The sequence below is a fragment of the Accipiter gentilis genome, chromosome 6 (genome assembly GCF_929443795.1).
Source record: "Accipiter gentilis chromosome 6, bAccGen1.1, whole genome shotgun sequence".
In the NCBI taxonomy this organism is placed as follows: Eukaryota; Metazoa; Chordata; class Aves; order Accipitriformes; family Accipitridae; genus Astur; species Astur gentilis.
Window position 1 is genome coordinate 15,992,284 of NC_064885.1, and position 17,806 is coordinate 16,010,089.

Below are 17,806 nucleotides of genomic sequence, written 5' to 3' on the forward strand. Positions count from 1 at the left end.
TAGCATTAGATTAGCTTCCACATTATTAGGTAGAAAGTGTGAAACATCAATAGCAAGTTCCTATTTAAAGTCTTCCAGGAGTTCTCAGTGTCTGACTACATATAACAATAGAAATTCAAAATCCAGTTGTCCCAGCTCACAAAAAAAGATATTCAGTTGTCCTCAGTTTGTACCTTTGAGCACTTCAATATTACTTTTCTCCACACATAGCTGTAAGGAACACCCAGGGCAACGCACTTACAATTAATGAAAAATTACTCAGAAACAAAGCTGCTGATTCAGGAACATGAGCCCAGTACTGCAAATCACTTTCCTCCAGGACTAATTTTCCATACAAACTCCCAATGGCTCCAATGTATATAAATTTACTCATACATTTTCCCAAAACATTCCACAGCTCATCCTACTGATTCTAAAGAGGACACATGCAAAACACAGGCAACTAGTCAATACAAGAGAACCTTTTAGAACTTGGTAACATCTATTTGTTTGGAAGTTTCAGGTTTCCATCCTTCTACGCAGAATCGTGCAGAGTATAGCAGAGACCAAATAGCACAAATGAACGTGAACAGTATTTCTCTCTCCAGCTACAAGTCTTTTCTTCCTCTAGTAGTAAGGGCCCCTGACACTGCATCCTCTTCTATCTCTGTCAAGTGCTACACTCATGACAAGCTCATCAGCACTACCAAATCTACAAATACTTAAGTAACTCACATGGATAACGAGACACATCTTTAAATATGCAAAAACACAGGAAAACCGAGTTCAGTGTAGGCTGAATTTCTATCAGGCCTTTTTCCTCACACCAAAATGCATTTACACACAAGAGGCCGCTGACTCCAATGCTGAACATTTTGGAACAATTTCTGTGCAGACAGAATGACAGTTGACAACAACTTAGACCTATCTTTCACCACTTACACTCTCTTAGCTTTGAGTTCATAGGCATTAGGTTGTTTATACCAAAAAATAGACAAATTCATTATCAATAAAGTAACCAACAGAAAAACAAATTTATTAGCCTAATTAAAAATCAGAATTAATGCTGCTAAGCAGGCAAACCTAAGCTTACATAGGCTTATGGCTTCCTTTTATATGTTATTTATTAAAGTGACAGTAAAGTCTAAAACAAGATATTTGAAACATTAACTGTTTGTCTCAGAAATCCTGGTTTTACTTCAATGTTGAGTGCAGGTCTTACGTGACATTTCCCATTTTGGTTTCTGTTATTAAAGGATTTTAAAACAATACTGTATGGTCACTGCCTATAGCCCTAAGGGGCTGAGTACACATATAACATAAAACATACCACAAACTCTACAAAATATAATTCTGATTTAATTTCATTCAAGCATTATGTTCCTTACTTTGGGGAAATTAATTTACCGTCTGTGATGGCAAGCTCTCTTCTTCAGCTACTCTGAACACTGATAATACCATTTGAGGTACAACTGGAACAGAACTTGAAAATGCCTTACCTAATTTAATACATTCACCAAACTAAACAAAAGTTTGTCTGACAAACTTAACTTTCTCATCCTGCAAATAAAACACCTGCATCTTCTCCACTCCCCAAAAAAATACCCATGTTCCCAATGGTTCGCCTTTTTCACTAAGCACTCTAGCTTTTCCAAGAGCTTCCAAGTTAATGACAATTAATTGGTATGATGGAAAATATTACCTACTTCCTATATATTTCTACCAATGATAAAATACATATTTTCAAGCATGCCTCTATGGGCTGTGTCAGCCCAGAAAGGCAGTTGCACACTAAGCTGAAATGAGGACAGATCTGTCTTTGGGAAGACTGATGGTCAAGGCCCAAGACACTGGGCAGCTCATCTGTCACATACAAAACCTACTCACCTTCAAGACATGTTAGTTTCCAGTAGAAAAATGTGAATAGCCTCATTCTGGAAGATGTAATGGTCCATCAGTTTTTGTCGTTAACTCGCTTTGCTCTTCCTCTCAGAACCTGGTATTCTGGAGATAAAATACAGCTCTCAGATAAAGATACTACATTACATAAACATTACATTTCTTCCTGCTTTTTACCAGGCACACTGAAAGGTCATCTGAAACCAATCTGATGGGTCCAGTTACTGAATTACTATGTTGTCTTATCTCAAAGGCAGCAGTAAGGGCTTCTTTCTTTACCCTTGCAACCCTCACGGCTTACGCATTCACTATCTACATTACAGTAGCATACTGAGAATTTATCCTAAAGATTGGCAATGGGGAAGTGACTTACTTAAAGTCATACTGGTGCCAGAACTGAGAATTACACTGTTATCAAAAGTCCCTTTTTACCTTGCCTGCTACATTTTACATACTGACATATTTTACTGCACTTGGTTTATCTCAAAAGCACGAACACTGAACTTTTCTGCTGAATTTTGCCAAGGTTCCCTTGATAATATTTTAGCTTCCTTAATCTCATTAGAGACACTTGGTTCCAAGTGTGCAGCACAATCAGGGCACTTCTTAGCCTGCTTGGGATTCTGAGGAGTTTGATATACATTTGGAAAATAAGGCCGAAACGGCAAAGCAAAAGCACTGGGAATGTAAATGAGCAAATGCCACATTAGAAACAAATTCCCTAGGAGGCCCATTTTGCAGCCAAAATAATTAGATCACTAGCAAGAATCATCCCAAGTAGATAAACGGTGTGTTACGAGATTAACGAAGGTCATGTTCTCTCATATCCAGCTTTTTAAAAAGATTTCTCCCCTGAAAACTTAACCCTAGGGCTCCATCCAAATTACGAATTCATTGTTGATGTACATCAGTACAAACTGAATGAAAGCATGCTATATCCTGTCAAGTGCTAACTGCCCAAGGAAAGGCCACATGCCTTCTAAGTGAGAGAAATCCACATTTGAGAGCCACCTAGACCCTGTGACTGCTGCTGCTGGATGTTCAGAGATAACTGCCAACTCATTAAAATCCAACATTAAAAGTTTATTAAATATGCAAACATTAATGGAATTGACTAGCAGCTACTTAGGCAGACAAAATTTCAACACAGCACGTCCTGCAGTTCCTATTATCAATATTCTGTCCTTTTGGAAGGGTCTGTGAAAGTCACAACACTACTCAAGGCAGTGAAACCCTCCATCTCTTTCACATTACTCAGGTCACACTCTCAAGGTTCCCACTAGCCAGGAAGTCTAGGAGAAAACACCTACTTCCCAATAATTACAGCTCAGTATATACTATCCATTTTCACTTTCACACTTAACTGCTTGAGATGCATAGCCTCCCCAAGATTTTTTTTCCCCTTTGGCCACATCTGCAGGGCAAGTACCACACCTCTCTGCAGGCTCACAGGTACAGAGGTTTTGCATATATCCCAAACGCACAGTTCTTGTTGACTTGCTGCTGGAGTTTGAAAGAACTACAAAGAGAGGAGTAGAGTGTCATACAGACAATACAGATTAAAGACCACCAGCCACTTAAAAGCAACTGTCCTGTAACTTCAAGTAACTTTGCACACACACAACGTGTGTAGAGCTCTGCTTGGCACTACTCTTTCGCAACTACCTAAAAAGAAGCATCAGAGTCCTCCATGCAAACAGCAACCTCAGTACATTTTGCTCCACAAAATGCAGTTTCATTCCTGGCTGACTCTGCAAAGTCCCAGTGCTTGGTGAGTATCTCAACAAACCTCCATGTTTTTGCTGTAGAGTGACATCAGACTTGGAAGTGTTCTTCACTAATACTATCAGCATAATCTGAGCTAGCCCCGGGGAAAGGAGGACAAGGAATATCTCTCATCACACAAAGCATAAACAAACTCCTAAGAGTCTCTAATGCACCTCCAAGTGACTCTGGAAATAGCCTTGCTCTCTCAGTAGTAGCTTCAAAGAATGTCTGGAAGATTTAATCCTCTGATTATGGAGAAAAAAAGTCTTCTCTCAACACACAAGTATGGTATAAGACCTCTGCCTTGGAGGTAGGAGGTTTCAGAAAAAAAGACTGAAATGAAATCTTAGGGAGCCACCTGGCATGACTTAGCAGGAAAGAAGAGAAATTAAGGAGTATGAAGTACTGTGACCTCCAAAGAAAACACTGAACTCATTGAGCACAAAGAGGGGAAACTAGCCATTTGGCTGAGCAGGTTCTTTACTACCATCTTTCCTGGTACTGATGACAGTCTCTTACTGGACAAGAGCAGGCTGTTCTAAGTGTCAAGAACTACCCAGCACCCAGACCATGTGATGCAACACAAGTCTGAAATTAGGGTTTTGTTTCGGTCCTGCAACCAGATGGGCCTCCCACAAAACAGGCAGAAGGTTCAAGGATGCCTTGGCCAGGCGGGAATCAACAAAACCACCCATCCATCATCTGATGCAACACAAGGCATCACATGTTGCAGAGCCTTGAGTGTCAGCCAATTTGGGGTCAGACATACAATAGCCTCCCACCTCATGAATCAGGAAGCCTGGGCTTAGATTTAGATTTTTCAAAAGAGAACTAACAGTTTCTGTTAGAATGAAGGCAAAGAGATCAACTTCATGGTAATCCAGTTTCTGAAGAGGGCACTGTCCAAATCTCACACTCAGAATCTGGGGAACGATCTTTGCTGCTTCAGTGTGTTCGGAACCACAGGAAAGCAGCCAGCTCGCCAGCAAGCTCAAGGCGCTGGTCCCAAGGTCCCAACTGTTCCCTTACAAAGCAAAGGAAAGCCTGTACAAATCCTTTCATCTCTTAGGGACATCACGATGACTCTTTCTGTTGCAACTTGAGCATTCTGGCCCTAGACACAAGGGGAAAAAAAAAGACTCTGCGAATATTCCCTATGGCTCTGAGGACTAGGAGGCTTCTATACAGGTATCTCCTCAGTCGACTGCCTACCTGGTCAGCTTACTGAGCTCCTGAACTTGATTGCACTGAAGAGCACCCATCAACAGTTTAGCTTATGTCTCCCCAGAGAGCTCTTGCTCCCAGGAAGAGGCAATGGATGATTGAACACAAAAATAATACTTGTAGCTTACAGCCAGCACATTTGTTCAATCTCTCCCCAGAGATCACCTGCAGGAGGTCTCTAATCATGAAAGCATATCAAACCAGTTAACCAGCACCAGTATTTCCTCCCATTACAGACAGGCAAGTACATCGAAACTACAGGACACTGTACCTTGAGGAATGTAAATAACCCATTAAAAGAGCGCTCTATTTGTAAGTGAAGCAGGAAGGTCAAAGCACTCTGTGTCAGCTATATGACATACTAACCTTTACTTAGGAAGATACGAAGAGAGAGAAGTCCTCCCACCAACCCTATGACTAAAGCAATTTTTAAAAATTCTCATTCCCAAAGGGGTGTCCTAATGCCACCGAGCAACACAGCAAACTTTAGCATTCAGGTTGTTATAAGGAAAACCAGTAGAAAACAAATGATGTGAAGGAAAACTCAGAAATCAATTTGCTACCTGCTGAGGTCCATGGCACCATCAGCATGAGACCCCAGCACTACGTTTTCTCCACCTCCACCAAAATTCAGGTGTTTGGCTGATCTGAAGCCAGCAGCAGCACAGGATACAACAGCACCAGTCTTCGAGGGGTACCCGAGTAGTCCAGAAATAGGGAGGGATATAATTGAGAGGAAACTTCATCGCCTTTAGCCCTAAGCCATCCTGCCACAGACCAAAGGCCAAAACTGTAGTGGCTGCAGCACCAAACACCAAATAAGACAGTGACAATGCAACCGGACAAGACAGACTGGCACAGTGACCTGGAGCTGCAGATGTCAGGAGCATTGACCTTTATCTATGAGTCGTAGGGCAAATCTGTTCAGCTAAGGTAGGAGCAGCCATAACTCACAAGTCTCTGAAATGTGGACAAGGTGTTTCCTGGCAACAATAACAAACCAACAGAGTAAAATGAATGTTTTCCCACCAACTTGCTGCTGAATGACCCCGCTAACACCCCTTTGCAGAAGACAGGTTCGTCTCTGACAGAACCACCATCAACAGCTGATCCAGCACAGTGACACCAAAGCTGACATTGCTACGTTCCCCTCTGCTCAGCTCTGAGGTTAGATAGGCAGACCACCTTCTCCCTGAGGGAACTCCAAAAATAGTATTCACTAACTCAACAAAGTCTACACCTGAATAAACCACGGGCAGAGATATTTGTTCACAGCTCACAACACAGCAGTACACTTACTCAGTAGATGGATGCAAGGAGAAATGGAGGCCACACGTGCAGAGAAAAAGAGATATCCAGACTTCAAAGATATCATAGATCTCATTTTCAGAGTCAGGAAATTAATACCCATTAAAATAGCCTGCAAGTACGGGGGTACAGCTCAATATGACCCAGCTGGGCTAAGGAAAAACACGCTTCATCAGAAAGTTAAAAAGTTGAGGGTTTTTTCCCCACTAAATTGCCCAATGAATCATTAAAGAAAAATCTTTGTGATGTAACTATTCAGACTTATACAAAGAACACTCGTAATTAGCTCTCAAAGTAATCCTCTGACTGCCATCTGGAGTTTAGCCTAAATCTTGATCTCAGTCACACCAAACATTCATGCATCTCTGAAATATACCTGAAAATTAATCACAGGACAACATTAAATTCACAAAGTGGAAAAAGTTGACAGGAATGCTAAAAGTCTGAACCACCTTTTACTCCACAGGCTTTTCACAGACAGCTCTATAAATGCACGTTCCAGAATATCCAGAGAGTGAGCAAGGAGCAGTTCATGGCCATCACAGTTAGACAAACGTTTTCAAAATGAATTAGTAAAAAGGCAGGATTTATCAACCCAATCCTCCATCTAAAACAAATTGTTTCTTCTATTCGAAACCTCAGTTTGTAGCGAAGTTGACATGACATACCCAACCTTCTTCCAATAACACAGGAGAAAAATCTTCCTAGAACTAGATTCTAACGGTAAACCAGACTTACCAAAGACATAAAATAACTTATTCCCCCACCCACATATAAACAGCTCAAAATATCTTACTATTAAAGGATACAGAAATTCCTTCACCTAAAGCACCTTAGATGACTGACTTTTTTTTTTTTTTTTGCTACAACCTCCTGATTAGCTTGAAACTCCTATTCCCCACAGCAAAGTATTCAAGAATGATACACAACACATCACCAAGGAAAAAAAATTATCTCATCAGTTCCAGAGAAATTCTTCTATTTTCAATGCAGTTTAGCAACCAGATTTTAGACCTTTGTAAGGAAGCCCAGAACAGCAAGGAAAGAGGCATGGAACAGGCTGGAAATACTAAACCAGTTACACTTAGTTGATATTTGAAAGTGAATCTTTGCAAGAATGAGAAATGTTTATTTTTTCAAGTGATCACGTGCATATAAAACACAAAGAGCCTTCTACATTGGAAGGCATGGTCCCAGAGACGAGACATCCTGACAGCTGGCACACAGAATTTCTTCCAGCGATGAGACCCCAAATTCTAGTCATTTCACTATCTACAGAGAAACAGGGGACTGTCACCACCCCCCAGGTACAAACTTAATTACCTACTCACATCATGCTGCAGCAACTACCAACACTAGGCATGAGTATTCTACAGGAAGGTTTATGCTTATGTAGTTAAAGACTACACTGCAAAAAACACTAACACTTTTTACATCCTTATTTCACACTTTCTTTAAATGGTATTTTAATTAATTTTTATCTTCAACAGAGACAAGAAAGAAACAGAGGAATTAACTCTACGTTTAATCGGTTACAAGCATCACCAAGCTGAGCCTCATCTGTGATCACTAGCTGCTTCTGTGCACAGCTAGACTAGCTTCAGTTTGGTAGGGGGGAATTTTAAGTTGTCATTATCTGTGCCACAATACCTTTCTCCCGGCTTCAGCTTTGGCAAGGGTTACACAAGACCAAAGTCCTATACAGCAAGTCAATATTTAACTTAAGCACTGTACTGTTAAGACCCACCTAGAGTATTTGATATAGTAACTTATTAAATCTTACACTATCTTTTCTAACAAAGAATAATAAAGGGCAATTTACCTTCTTTATGAGAAGTTGTAAAGATAAATTCTACAAGGACAGCAGTTAGATTCAGCTTTAATAATTTTAATAAGGGACCTAAAAGGAAATGTTTCCATGAAAGGAGTTCTAAACAATATGACATGTACACGGCAGAACAGGTTCAAGACAGGGGCAGGAGCCACAGTGCAAAAATCATTTAAAACTAAACCACACCAAGTTCTGGAAATTCAGAACTTTTTCAAAAAGTAGTATTTTAATACTGCAATTAAGCCACTAAACTATGTCACAAAGGCTTATATAAAACTTTTGGACATTACAAGGAGAAGTATTTATTCTCTACTAAATATCTCAACAAAATCTATTACGTGCTGTACTAACATAGACTTCAAAATAATACAATAAACAAAAGACTGATTTTTTTTTTTTTCAGGCCAATTGTTCTTAGTCTTAGTGAAGCTAACCAGACTCTTTAGATGCCAAAAAAATTCTTTGCATGCCCCTGATGTAAATAAAGTTTTGCTAATAGTCTCATCTTTTATCATCTTTTTGGACAGAGATCTTTCTGATGTCAGAAACAGCTGTTAAAATACAGTTCAGACTACAACTGAGAGCAATTTTTTGTTTACTACATCTGTTTCAATTCTTTACCCACCCGTTTTTTGTGTCTAAATGCAATTTTTTACTTACTGCTAGTACTCCCATCTTTACATTTAGCAACTGCTTTTGTTCTCTAAAACTGAACATCTGTTTTAGCAATGATTCCAGTGGAGTTATTGATGATAATCACCACAGGTAAATTTCTAAAAAATCTCCAGTTCTTTGTTTGTAACCCTCCACATGCACCAGTTTGGTCATCACCCAAAAGTAAACCTTTTCAGGAAACAAAATAAAAAAATATTTCTACTGTAAAAGAGTGGAGGGGGGGGACTAAGAATATTAGCTATATCATGAAATATGGAGACAGACAGTATTGCACAGCTTTCATCTAAAAAAAATATCAAAACAAAACCAAAATAAAACAAACAAACAAACCAACCAACCAACCCAAACCACAAACACTAGGCCAGCTCACCTCTCCAGGGAAGTGCAGCCTCAGGGAACACTTTCACAAGCAGCTTCACTGATTTTGATCCATAACACTGCCTAAATGGGTGGACCTGCCTCTCCCTATTACATATACTAGCATGAGCACAGACACATAGTCAGCTCCATCAGTTCATTTTCTGTATGGTGCTAATTACCGACTGGTTTGACAGATGAATCCAGCCAACCACACAGTCACTTATACCTGCACACGAGAGGCCATGAAAATGGACAATCAGAGGGCTAGAAAAGAGGTGCAGAGGGCCACTCTTTTCAGCAGTAACAGCATGTTAAACCTGCTCTCTTAAAATCCCACACTTACTGATACATATAGTTACCATGAAAATGTAACCTCTGACATCCCAAATGCCTTCTTGGAGCAATCAGATCAGGAATCAAACACATCTCCGAGTGAATGCAGAAAGTATTTATTTTTTCACTCTGCTTTGAAGATGAGATCAGTATGTTAAAACCAGTCTACCTCTGAAGTAGTAAAACTAGAGGATGAAAGAACAACTGCAAATGAAGTCACAACAAGGTCTTAGTAGTTTCCAGTAGCAAAACTCCACAAAGCTCAAATGAGAAAGGAGGCTGACAGGTTCCTATCCATTTTCTCTAAAGGTTTTATTTTCACTGTACTATGCTTGCAAGTGTTACTTATATCCATCTCCATCCATTTAGCAAAAATAAGCTAGAGGTACTAGATTCTGCCCCAAGAACTGCGACAAGATGCTGTCTTCCTTCACAGTTTTAAGTGCTGCACTTGTTACCAGTTATCACTTTGTTTCATTCTATCAGGCTAAGCCAAAGACAGTCCAACTGAAGCATCTGCTAAAGCCATCCCTTTCGCTCTTCCAAACTTCTGCCAGATGAGAGAAGCATCAAAATTACTACACTTCCCTTTTTTTTTTTTTTTTTTTTAACTGAACAGGGCACAAAACCATAGAAGCTTGTGCTGATTTTTTTATTTTTTTTTTTTTTTTTTTTTTTTTGTCAACAGCCTCTAGGACGTTGTGCTCAGACAGGATTACGGTAGACGCCACAGTCTTAACTCGGTAATGATCTGCTTCAGATTCTGTCTGGAGATTTACTTAAATGCTTCCTCCTTCCCGGGAAGAGGAGATAATACCCTGCGATTGTTCATCTGCCTCAAAATAGGCATTACCAACACCTGGCTTCGTTAGAGGGCTGAGAAACTGCTAGCGCCACGGATAACTCTAACTTCTTTTTCTAAATGCGCAGAACGCCTTTTTTTTTTTTTCTCTCTTAAATATGCAAGCATGGAAGCTACGCGCCTCAAAACAGGAGCGGACAAGCCCTGGCTCGGCCCGTGCAAAGCAGAAGCGACATCCAGGAGCAGCGGGACGCTCGCAGCCCTGCGCGCCCAGGGCTCACCCGGGAAGCACCGGTGGCCGTCCCAGGAGGAGAGGCGCCCAACGCTCTCGGACAGCGGCCGGCGGCTGAGGAGCCAGCCGGAGCCCCTCACCTCAGGGACGGCCCCCGGTCTCCGCGCCGCCCCTCCCGCTGCCTGAGAGACAGGAGGACCCCGGCCCTGCCGGCCCTGCCGGCCCCGCCGCGTTACCTGGGCACCGCGTCCGGCGCCGGCAGCACCGCCCCGCTCAGCACCGGCCTCGCCTCTCTCCCGTCACTTCCGGGGCCGCGCTCCGCTCCGCCGCCAGTAGCGGGGCGCGCAGGCGCAGCGGCGCGAGGGCGGTGGTTGGGCGTGGTCGGGGGGTGGCGCCCACGGGCGGGCGGCGGGAGGCCGTGAGGCGGCTGGTCATGGCGGGCGGCGGTATGCCCGGAACACCTCGGTCGTTTCTGAGGGGCTCCCCGCGGGCCAGTAGAGCGTGTGGGAATCCCAGCTGCCCCGGGCAGGCTGCGGAGAATCGGGACTCTCGGACAAGGGACAGGCCCCAGCCAGGCCTCTCCTCGGCCTCCAGAGCAGTCAGTTTGGTTACCTGCGTAGGCTGTCGTGGATAGCACTGCACCGGGTTTGTGGCTGAGTGCAATTAGGGCAGGCAAACCACCAAGTGGTTTTCTTGTCATCTGAGGTTTTCCCTCGTTTTGAAAATACAGTGATACCAACCCCAATAGTCAGATAATTTTTCAGCCAGTTCTCTCAAAATATTAGGATGCAGCCTACGTGGCCAAACTGGATATTGAGGTGCCAAACTTTGACGGATGCTTTTAACATCGTACTTCACTACTGGACAGAAAAGGGTTTCATTAGTAGTAACATCAAGAAATCAACCAGCAATCTGGAATGGAGAGCAGAAACATTTATTGATTACGTACACCTTTTTATCATTATTGACAGTTTTACTGTCTCCTTCAAGAAATGGCCCTCTACAATTACCGGTGTTGCTTTTATTCATTACAAGTATATGAACATTTACATCATACCTGTCTTCTGTATAAATTGCCTGGCATTCTTCATGTTTGATTCCTCAAGTTATTCCATTGTGTTGCATTGTTTCATGGTGATGCTAATACAGCACAATAGTACCTTAAACCACATGTAGATGCTGTGAATAAGATGCTCTTTAGTGGTTTTCTGTGATGCTTCCATCATCTTTTGTAGTATCTTCATTTGCTCACAAGGACAGCCACATCACTTTAGCACTAAGGGAATGGAATACTTTGAACATTAATGAAGCTTTCTGAAACCGTTCTCAATTTCCATTCACACTTCTATTTTCTGCCAGTCAGTTTTATGTTGGGATAGCAAAGGGAGTAAATTAAGTGGGAAAGATGAACACTAATGTCCATACTACTGTTCATGGGGATGATAGCAAGCATCCTTTGTTTGCTGGCTTCCCAGGGGGCTTTTTGCATTGCTTTTGGTGTTATTGTCCACTGTAAACCAGCACATGTAGTATAAATAAATAAAAAAATTTTAAAAAGGCAGCAAAACCTGTAAGACAGCACTAAGTGCTTATGTTTGCTCTCATTTCAAAAAATTCTGAAACACGTTCCCCACTTTTATTTCTCCCCTAGCGGAAGTCGTAACATTCACGTCATTCCAAGCGATTTGCACGCTACGATTTGCAACGAGGGACTATCGTTGCATATCACTCCGCTCTCTCGCTGCTTTGTCATGTATCATCAATACAAGAAGGTCTCTCTGCTTGCACAAGCAATACCAAGGCTTGCCAGGAGGTGTTGCTTTGAAACCACACAAATATCGGAGCCTAAAAATCATGAAAGAGGCTTGGACGGACTATTAAAAATAACCGACAGATTCTTTGTTCTGGCGGGGAGAAATCAAGATCCTCCATTTGAAATGGTAATTTTTTGTTTAAGACAATTTAAATCTGAAATGCATAGAGTAGTAAAGAGAGAAATAAATGCTCAACAGGGGACCCACTTGATGGGAAATACTGTGGGTTTGTACATTGCTAACGAATATGTTACAGCAGCTTTATGTGTGCAAAACTGTCAAGTTTTGACAGTCTTGTCTTTGCAGATCTGGATGTTAAAAAAAATTATATATATATACACATATATATATATATGTATAGATATTTTACAGACCTGATGCAGTGGGGATTTTTAGAGGGGTAACCTGATTTCAAGAAGCCAAGGAGCAGAGTAAAGCCTCAGTAAGACAAATAGTTGTCCTGCTCATAGAGCTGTGTCGCTGTGCTCTCCACAGCTGCACACATGCATTTTAAAAGAAAATTAGTTGTTTCTTTCTAAGGGGGAGTGCAATGTTGGATGTGCAACTGTTCTCCAACTACAGCCCTGGTTTTATGTACATATTAACAGTGACAAATGTAATTATGCATTTAATTATGCCCAGTCTTGGTCTAGAAGACAGAACAGGAGGTAAAGTTTCTAAGACATTTAAAACCTTTTTTGCTAAAGGAAAAAAATGCCTCTAAGGATACCCAGCAAGGAGGAAAAGTTTTTACATATGGCTTTATCACATCAAGCTCAAACAACCTCCATTGCTAAAACAAGCTAAGGCTCTTCAGCAGAAATTTAAACTCTGGAATAGGACGATAACTTCACAGCCCACAATATGCCTTGGTGTGTAGATGTAGTTACCACACTTACTCCAGCTGTGCCTTTCAAAGAGCTATACATACCAGTCCTGAGGCAACGAACTCCAGCTCATTGAGGCTCTGGAAGGCCGTTTTTGGAGACAGTTTAGAAAAGAACCTCACAGTTAGCAGAGGAGGTCACCTAAGGGTGTGTATAAACAAAGGAGCCTTTGAAAATTATTTTATGATCAGACATTTACTAATATTGTTTTTTACCACAGATGAAGGTATTAGCCAGGATCAAAGAACAGTGTACCAGACAAACGATTATAAAGTTAAAGAGTTCAACAGCTCTTTTTACACCAAATGATTTTTTTAAAGCCAAAAAATTTTTGAAAAAGGTGTAGCTGTAAAAAGAGAAAGCAGAAAACAGTTGGTGAATTTAGCTGGCCCTCTGAACCGTCGTTTCAACAGCAGGGTGTAAGTTGGGACTGATGTTTAGACCAGCTGCTGTCAAGAACAAATAAGTTTTCAGAGCTCCTACCCCTCTCAGCTCTGTGACCACAAGATTTACCACAAAAACCTCAGATCAGATTGTACAAGACAACTAGTCAAACCTTCCATATTCCTCAGAGGTCGTTGCAGCAGAAATACTCTACTCCTACAGCTGGAACATCACTGCAGACCCTCCTTTTCAAACACCTCTGGGGTCAGAAACAGACTTGTGCAACTAGTCAAATAATCATTTTCAAGGAATTTTTTGTTCTGTGTGAATACGTTTATAGCAAATTAAGCTGCCTCTGCTGAAGTACCTTGCATCAATGATTGTCGTGGTTTAACCCTGCCAGCAACTAAGCACCACACAACCACTCACTCACTTTTCCCCCCACGCAGTTAGGATGGGGGAGAAAATCGGAAAAAGAAGTAAAACTCGTGGGTTGAGATAAGAAAGGTTTAATAGAACAGAAAAGAAGAAACTAATAATGATAATTATAACACTAATAAAATGACAACAGTAATAATAAAAGGATTGGAATATACAAATGATGCACAATGCAATTGCTCACCACCCGCCAGTCGACGCCCAGTTAGTCCCCAAGGGGAGATCCTCCCACCTCCACTCCCCCCAGTTTCTCTACTAGATGTGATGTCCCATGGTATGGAATACCCCTTTAGCTAGTTTGGGTCAGCTGCCCTGGCTGTGTCCCCTCTCAACTTCTTGTGCCCCTCCAGCCTTCTTGCTGGCTCGGCATGAGAAGCTTAAAAATCCTTGACTTTAGACTAAACATTACTTAGCAACAACTGAAAACATCAGTGTTATCAACATTCTTCTCATACCTAACTCAAAAACGTAGCACTGTACCAGCTACTAGGAAGACAATTAACTCTATCCCAGCTGAAACCAGGACAATGATATACTGGAATAAAAATTAACCCAAGTCTCCTACAGATAAAGCATTTGTTTGTATCATTCAGCACTTCCTGAACAAGGCTGATGATCCCAGGAGGTTGTAGAAGACTTGACAGACTCATGTTGTTCCAGCTGAGGAAGAAGCAGGATTCTTTTTCTTTTACCACACCACATTCTGAGTGGTTTGGAGGACAAAGCACAACATTCACATTCATTGAAATCTGTCCTTTGGTGAATATCCCTCCTTACCATTTCTAGTAGTGGAGTCTCTAAGGATTTGATATTCCTGTTTTGAGAAGACTTTTCTTTCTCTAGAACTGGAATGGGCACCCAGGTATGTTTTCTGAGCATTATCCTCCACTACGTAGTCAACCCCAGAGGAATGTCCACAATCTACTTCACTGCCTGCCTTGTCCTATTGAAAGAAGCCTTTCATTACTACTCCAACTTTCTTATGCAAAGTTAAGCCTCTACCATAATCATAGTTTACTTCTGAAATGTCATTGGCTGCCACAGACAAGTAAGAGTAGAGCTATCCCCTAGCAGAGGATGAAGACATGAGCAATTTTAGATATGCAATTTTAGCTGTATTTCTCTTTGTATAGCAACATATCTTTCCTTTTGGCAGGCCTTAGGGCTAGAGAAAGCTGCCACCATGTCTTGTGGTTTCACAGTCAACAGCTGTTTTTCATCAAAGTATAAACTGCCAGACAGTCTGCAGGGAAAAGCCCTGCTCATCACGGAACAGCCTTAGAAAGAGAAGTGCTGGAGATCTGTACAAGCTTTTGGTGAGTTACTCAAAAGCTTACAGAAGGAAACTTGACCATCTTGATTACATTTTGTCAAGGTTAAGTGCACCAACAGGCTCTGCAACCTCGATCCCCACCCATGGCTACCTGTGCTGAAGATCAGTTCTGATATAGCAGAGCTGCATTGCCTCGGATCAGACTGCTGTGAGAACGGAAAAAACAGCAAGAAGCCTAATCTGGGGCCCATGCCCATGCACTCTTCCTCCATTGGTCTGGCAGCTGCATTTAAGCTCAGACCCTTGTGTTCAGTCCTTATACAACTCAGCACAGAACAAAGCTCTGAAGATTTTAATTTCCTCTGCTGTGTACACTTAAATGCACTTCCTCTTCTCACTACCAAACTCTATTTATCTTTAAGGAAGAAAAAAAGGCAAACATTAAGCTTACAACAATAAACCTTAAACATTTACTGGAGCCTTTCCATGACTCTGTAGAGCTTTCTTTTCCTGAGAACTGTTTTCTTCTGTGTTTATTCATGCTTAGAAGGGTCCTGTTTTGTTAGTTGTATTATTAAAGGACAAGTAAAATAGACCTGTAAATTATAAACAGAAAGTACAACTCAGAGTGATCTTTGGTTTCATTCTGGTCAATAAAAATACAACAGATCAGTTAGCCCTCTAAGGCGTAGTTTACACTGTTTTTATAAACTCCCCAAGTATACTGTTTTACAAGCAAATTGCAGAGTATTATCCCTGGTTTGGGTTTTTTTTCCTCACATTACTTAACAAGTGACATAAGAGCTGTAGTGATCTACCACAACAGCAATAACAATAAAGGCTGTTGCTATGAGCGAAGACTATATGTTTGTACAGACCTTTCTGTATGCATAAATCAAGTTCTAAAATTATTTATACCTGTTCCAGACCAGGTGAAGGAGCTGCAGCCTTTCTGCCCAGCAGCTGACTTGTAAAGGCCAAGAGGTATAAAGGAGAGATTGTAGAGCTATAAAAACTGTATTGGTTTTGTGTGGCAAGGTTTTGGTAGCTGGGGGGGGAGGGGTTACAGGGGTGGCTTCTGTAAGAAGCTGCTGGAAGCTTCCCCTGTGTTCAAGAGAGCCCATACCAGCCGGCTCCGAGACGGACCTGCCGCCGGCCAAGGCCGAGCCAATCAGCGATAGTGGTAACGCCTCGGTGATAACATTTTTAAGAAGGAAAAAAAAAGTTGAGACAGGGGAGAAACAGCTGCCGGAGCGAGGAGTGAGAACATGTAAGAGAAACAACCCTGCGGACACCAAGGTCAGTGAAGAAGGAGGGAGAGGAGACGCTCCAGGCACTGGAGCGGAGATTCCCCTGCAGCCCATGGTGAAGACCATGGTGAGGCAGGCTGTCCCCCCTGCAGTCCATGGAGGTCCACGGTGGAGCAGATATCCCCACCTGCAGCCCGTGGAGAACCCTACGCCAGAGCAGGTGGGTTCCTGAAGGAGGCTGTGACCCTGTGGGAAGCCCACGTTGGAGCAGGCTCCTGGCAGGACCTGTGGATCTGTGGAGAGAGGAGCCCACGGAGCAGGTTTTCTGACAGGATATGTGACCCCATGGAAAGGACCCATGCTGGAGCAGTTTGTGAAGAACTGCTGCCCGTGGGAATGGCCCATGTTGAAGGAGTTCGTGGAGGACTGACTCCCGTGGATGGGACCCCACGCTGGAGCAGGGGAAGAGTGTGATGAGCCCTCCCCCTGAGGAGGATTAGCGGCAGAAAATAACGTGTGATGACCGTAAACCCCATCCCCATGCCCCTTGTGCCGCTGGGGGGGCTTGGTGAAGAAATCCGGGAGTGAAGTTGTGCCCGGGAAGAAGTGAGGGATGGAGGGAAGGTGTTCTGAGATTTGGGTTTATTTCTCATTACCTTACTCTGGTTGATTTGTAATAAATTGAGCTAATTTTCTCCAAGCTGAGTCTGTTTTGCCCGTGACAGTAATTAGTGAGTGATCTCTCCTGTCCTTATCTCGACCTGCAAGCTTTTTGTTATATTTTTCTCTCCCCTGTCCAGTGGAGGATGGGGGAGTGATAGAATGGCTTTGGTGGGCACCTGTCATCCAGCCAGGGTGAACCCACCACAAAAACATTTCAAGCAAAGCTAACTTTCCACAACAAACCAGTTAGGATAAACTGCACCCCACAGATTAAACCAACACCGTACAACCGAAAGGGAAAGTCAGGCCTCATTACACACCCATACCTGGGAGAACGTTGTTGGGTGGTGTTTTTTTGGAGTTACTGGGAGATTCACGCCAGTCTGGGGGTTGGCTCTGACAGGTCTCTTACAGCACTGCGAGCAGATGTAAAAATTCATCAGTTCTTCAATGTACAGGAATTTTCCCTCTGAAGAACCTTTTCTTTCCCTTGAATTACACTTTAGTGCAAAGGATACATTTTGTAATATTAGAAACTACTTTTTTCCCCCCACCTTTTAGCTTTTTTTACGAACTGGTAATTTTCTAAGTAGGATTTTACAGTGTGGCAAAGCTTACCACATCCTCATTTCATTAGCTTCCCTGTATTAATTAAAACAATCACATGGGCTTTCGCCTCTTGTGGAG

The 17,806-nt window shown here is 42.3% G+C and overlaps 1 protein-coding gene across 3 annotated transcripts in view; it reads right to left on the reverse strand.

Moving 5' to 3' along the window:
- The window catches only part of MAP3K13 (mitogen-activated protein kinase kinase kinase 13), an 84,169-nt gene extending 73,442 nt beyond the window's left edge, over positions 1–10,727 (reverse strand). The window contains exons 1-2 of one of the 3 annotated variants that reach the window (XM_049802660.1): positions 10,647–10,727; positions 1,867–1,975 (exon numbers count right to left, since the gene is read on the reverse strand). The gene's annotated coding sequence lies outside the window, so the exon portion shown is untranslated. Of the gene's footprint in view, positions 1–1,866; positions 1,984–10,550 lie in introns of all 3 variants that reach the window. The other 2 variants (XM_049802659.1, XM_049802661.1) reach the window with 2 other exon arrangements.
- Positions 10,728–17,806: the final 7,079 nt, after the last annotated feature.